The sequence below is a fragment of the Schistocerca cancellata genome, chromosome 2 (genome assembly GCF_023864275.1).
Source record: "Schistocerca cancellata isolate TAMUIC-IGC-003103 chromosome 2, iqSchCanc2.1, whole genome shotgun sequence".
NCBI classification, from domain to species: domain Eukaryota; kingdom Metazoa; phylum Arthropoda; class Insecta; order Orthoptera; family Acrididae; genus Schistocerca; species Schistocerca cancellata.
The window spans coordinates 120,875,149-120,881,148 of NC_064627.1; positions in this window are offsets into that span (position 1 = coordinate 120,875,149).

Consider the following 6,000-nt stretch of genomic DNA (forward strand, 5'->3'; position numbering starts at 1 on the left):
ACTGCAGTCCTGAAGTGTGAAATGCAGTTGAATTCAGAAAAAAAGCATCAATTCTTGAGAGGCAAACTGTGTGCCATTGTCAGTGACAATATATTTCGTCAGTCCTTCAATAGAGAAGACACTACGCTAAACCTGAGTGTTATTGTACATATCAATGACATTTATATCAAGAATTGAAATTTAGAGCAAGCATCACTTGATTGAGAAGTAGCGGCTTCGGTCTAGTAAACTGACATACGGTCGGGAGAGCATTGTGCTGACCACATGCCCCTCCATATTCCTGTGGGCCTAAGATAACAGTGCGGGTCGTCGCTACCATTGAGCCTTCAGGGCCTATTCCGACAGAGTTCAGGTTTAGAGCAAGCATCGACGAGGATGAGCCACTAGCTTCCGAAAAATATGCAGACATGACCAGGGCTCTGATGCGTGCGGCCATGGAAAATATTGTCGAGATGGAGCTGATTGGTATTTTTGACATATGTTCCATTTAACCACCGTCATTTAAATGTTTTTGTCAATATTGTTCCAGTAATAGCGCTCTTCAAAGTTGTATTTGGTACAAAAAATGCCCCAATGACATTGATGTAGCGTTTGTAGATTTATGCATTGCAGAAGTAATTAATCGTGTCTTGCCTGATTCTGAATGTACTAGAATGACACCTGTGCATACCTCATATTCCAATACGACTTAATCTCAGGTTGATTAAGTAACCTCTTATCGTTAGCTCACTCTGGCTGAGTATGCTGATTGATCTTATCAAAACAGGATCTAAGGCATACGTTTTGCAACTAAAGTTGAGTTTATTGTGAAATTTCCTGCAGTTTCGTGAGGGCTGACATACACTGAAAAACAAATGACAGCTGATGAGCCAAGCTTTCTGTCTTGTCCTATTGGCAGATGTGAAAATAAATCTCTGTTGATGTGTTGAGCTGTGGAAATTAATATAATTTCATTGTCTTAATTCGACAGATGAAGTGCGCAGAGTTGTGATGTTGAGCTGTCCATGTAGGAACAGTATTTTCCAGTCTAAATGTAACCACTGAAGGTTTTTGGTCTGTGAGGAGGATAAATTTATGTCCGTGAATGTAATCACGAAATTTCTTGACTGCAGATATAATTGTGAGAGCCCCCTTCTTGATCTAAGTGAAGAAAGCTCAAAACAGTTTAACAAATTTTGTAAAAATCTTCCTGGGAAAGAAACAGATCAGCAGTCGTAGAATATATAGATTAAAGCTACATAGTGTTGCCACAAAAACTGAAATTATCATGCACTCACTGGAAGTAAAAATAAAATGTGTACTATTTAGTTGTTGTTTTCTTTTCCTCCAAACTGTTATTTTTACTCATGGCCTAATGTTGACAGGACTGTTGTGAGTTTGTAGTGATCAGCAACTTCCAGTTTGTCTTGTAGCCGAATATTGAGTATTGTTGAAAAATTTGTCAACATTTTTTGACATCATCAAAACATTGACTGCGACTAGAACATCAGGATCTGTCATCTATTCTAGTGTCTCTTCCAGTCATGTGCAATACACATCCCAGCTAAAGCTACACATGCTAATACCATGTTGGTGGGTGAAGGGTGAAGTTGGTGGCAAGATCAAACATGATGGGAATATGGTATAAAGATAACACATCCCTCATGCTTACATACACCAACCTAGGTAGTCCCTACCAGATACCAAAGTCGATAACGTCAGACAGTCGTCCTGGCACTGGAAGGAAGATGATCGATGTATGGTCCAATGCCTTCCACCTATTGTACCTCCACCACCCATAACAGGCGCCCCCTGTTAGTATTGGTGACCATGGAGTGACAGACCAAATACTTGCCATTAAAGTCTCTCTTTAGGAAACTCCTACCAGGATGTTTAAGTCGACCAGCTTTATAGTCCCTCGGGGTGGCCAGCTGTTAGCAGTGAAGCTGTTTTGATCATTTGCTCCAAGGAACCTTCATCTTGTCTAAATGTGACAGTACTTAAAGTGGTTTATTTTGCTTTAATACACAGTCACATTTCCTACTGCACAATATTGTGGGGACACCAAAGCAAGGCAGCTAATGCCTTCAAACTACAAAAGAAGGCAATAAGACTGATATGTAGCTTGGCACCCACAGCTCACTGTAGGCCAAGCTTTAAAAAAATTACAGATTGTGACCCTATCATCAGTATTTACACTACAGTGGGTAATGCATATTAAGAAAAACTATTCCAGTTGTCAACAGTATGACATGCGACATAATTATAACACAAGAAACAAGTAGGACATAGTTTCTTTCCAATGTAACTATAAAAAATACACAAAAGGGGTTCCTATACAAGTCCATAATTTTTTTAATGCCATACCCCAACATAACAGGGATCTTCCAATTCAACAACGAAAAAAAAGTATAAGAATTTCTTCTTGAGCTCAGCATTTATGAAACTGACGAATTTTTAAGAGAGGCAAAGAATATTGTATGACTACACTTTATGTGATCAGTTTGTATATGCTTCTATATCTGAGTAAGTCTGTAATTGGCTAAATTTACTATGCAATATCAATTTGTACCAGAAGTTTCTCTGTTTTGTATTTGTGTGAAGGTACTATAATTATTTGGGTAATAATTACATTGTGTAATATTTTTCTTGTTTTTGTAATTATTTGTGTAACATTTATAGTGTGTAATATTGACTTTCGTAATGCCTCAGATGATCTCTGAGGTCTCTACAACAATAAAAATCAAATCAAATCAAATAGAACTGACTGTGTCAATCGTTAGTCTCATAACCTCCACTGTTTAGACTGGTGGTAACTGCAGCTGGTGATGATGAATCATTGTACGCAGGTCGGTAGTCATGCCGCCACCTACTGTTCAATTGTCAGAGTGATAATATCAGTAATTTGCTATGTGGTCTTTGAAAGTACATTCAGATATGTTCCTGTCTGCAGACAGATGCCTATTGCTTGCTTGTAGATAAATTGTCAGAAATCACTGTGTCACTTGTGAATGACGCTGATATTCCATGTGCAGGCGACGAATCCTCACTTGTTAACAGCCATGACCAGGCTGCTGTGGCTGTCTCAGTGGCGTGCTCTATAGAAGTGTTGAGTTTTTGCAGGAGCTTTTTCAGCTCTCAGACAAGGCCCAAGAGGGTTGTTGTCACTGCGTTAGCAGTCTACATCAGACAGGTAGTTTCACTGGGATGTTTAGACACTACTCCAGGGTGTTTCATTGATGATTGGCATGTCATTGTTGGCATTGATGGAGCTGCTGGAGTTAGTGTCAGATCAGCCACTCATCCCACAGCTGTTGGTCTGCATGGTATTGAGATCGAGGGAGTGGCGCTCAGTTCTGAGGTAGCACCTGGCTCTGTGTAGTTGGTTCATTGCTGTATTGCTGACATCTCTGTATGTGACTACAATGCCAAGATCTTCTTTCAGTTAATGTTGCCACGAAACGCACCCCAGGACATACCTGTAGAACCAACCTATTCTTTTGAGGGGTGGTGATAACCTCTCTCTGCTTTATAGCGCCGCACTCAAATGCTTCACATCCCTTGCTGCTTTGAAACATGGGAGCCATCATAATCAAAATACGTTGGCGTGTCAGTTCCTTTTTTCAGAGTGCAGTCTGTGCATTGGCGAGGATCAGTGCACTTGCTGGGAAGGTGCAGTATCGCACCAAAGGCACTTGCTTAATCCAAGTTTGGCGTGACGGTCTTCGATCTTCACTCAACAGGCTGCAAGATAGATGATTTTGTACAGTGTTCTGTTGAATCCATTGTTTGGGACGAGAGACTTGATTCAGATGAATATCTGGATGGAAAAACTAAACTGGGCAAGAATGTTTTGACCGTACTGTGGGGCCATATTGAGGTGGAAAAACTAAACTGGGGAAGAACGTTTTGACCGTACTGTGGGGCCATATTGAGGTGGAAGATCCCACAGTACAAGCATCAATAGTTTTACAGGAATCATTGTGTAGGTGTAAAACGGTCGTTTCTTCTGTAAGCAGTATTCCGCTATTCTATGATATTAGACTGTTGAACATAGGCTATCCTGTAAAGACCCTTTCCTGAAGGCTAGACTTGGAAGGCATGTCTGTCAAAGAGGTTGTTAATTTTGTGTAATAAAGCGAGATACTTCCTTGTGCACTGTATTACTAGCGGCGGCGGTGTCTGTGTTTTAAGCCCTTATGCGACTTTCTGTGGTGCAGTTGGCGCCTCCCAAGTGACCATGGTATCTTCCTCAACCTCTGCTGCAAAGGGGTTCTTCGTTTGAAGCGATTTGACTGCCTGTAGATGAACCGATTTTAATATGCGTTTCGCTTTCTGAAAGCCCTGCACATCGGTGTTTGATTAATTACTTTTTGCTAACTGCTCCATTGCTGACACAGCTCGCTTGCTATTACAGGGTTGTTTTGCTGGTTTTGGCTACATTTACGAATAGCAACAGGGAAGCAAGCCTCGGCTTGGCAGGATCCAAATCAGCATTCATATCGTCGTCTGTTGTCGTATATAGGTACATAACCCGATCGTACTTTGACGTATTTCATCTGGAAAGCTGACTCACCAAGAGTTTTGCCATTCCATCAAGGCATGGTACAGTGCCATATTATGTTATCCTTTTTTAATAAATAATTATCATTGTTAATATTGTAATGTGTTTTATATATACAGGGTGTTACAAATAGGTACGGCAAAACTTTCAGGAAACATTCCTCACACACAAAGAAAGAAAATATGTTATGTGGACATGTGTCCGGAAATGCTTACTTTCCATGTTAGAGCTCATTTTATTACTTCTCTTGAAATCTCATTAATAATGGAATGGAAACACACAGCAACAGAACGTACCAGCGTGACTTCAAACACTTTGTTACAGGAAATGTTCAAAATGTCCTCCGTTAGCGAGGATACATGCATCTGCCCTCCGTCGCGTGGAATCCCTGATGCGCTTATGCCGCCCTGGAGAATGGCGTATTGTATCACAGCCGTCCACAATACGAGCACGAAGAGTCTCTACATTTGGTACCGGGGTTGCGTAGACAAGAGCTTTCGAAGGCCCCCATAAATGAAAGTCAAGAGTGTTGAGGTCAGGAGAGCGTGGAGGCCATGGAATCGGTCCACCTCTACCAATCCATCGGTCACCGAATCTGTTGTTGAGAAGCGTACGAACACATCGACTGAAACGTGCAGGAGCTCCATCGTGCATGAACCACATGTTGTGTCGTACTTGTAAAGGCACATGTTCTAGCAGCACAGGTAGAGTATCCCGTATGAAATCATGATAACGTGCTCCATTGAGCGTAGGTGGAAGAACATGGGGCCCAATCAAGACATCACCAACAATGCCTGCCCAAACGTTCACAGAAAATCTGTGTCGATGACGTGATTGCACAATTACGTGCAGTTTCTCGTCAGCCCACACATGTTGATTGTGAAAATTTAAAATTTGGTCACGTTGGAATGAAGCTTCATCCGTAAAGAGAACATTTGCACTGAAATGAGGATTGACACATTGTTGGATGAACCATTCGCAGAAGTGTACCCGTGGAGGCCAATCAGCTGCTGATAGTGCCTGCACACGCTGTACGTGGTACGGAAACAACTGGTTCTCCCGTAGCACTCTCCAGACAGTGACGTGGTCAACGTTACTTTGTACAGCAGCAACTTCTCTGACGCTGACATTAGGGTTATCGTCAGCTGCACGAAGAATTGCCTTGTCCATTGCAGGTGTCCTCGTCGTTCTAGGTCTTCCCCAGTCACGAGTCATAGGCTGGAATGTTCCGTGCTCCCTAAGATGCCGATCAATTGCTGTCCTGTCGGGACACCTTCGTTCTGGAAATCTGTCTCGATACAAACGTACCGCGCCACGGCTATTGCCCCATGCTAATCCATACATCAAATGGGCATCTGCCAACTCTGCATTTCTAAACATTGCACTGACTGCAAAACCACGTTCGTGATGAACACTAACCTGTTGATGCTACGTACTGATGTGCTTGATGCTAGTAC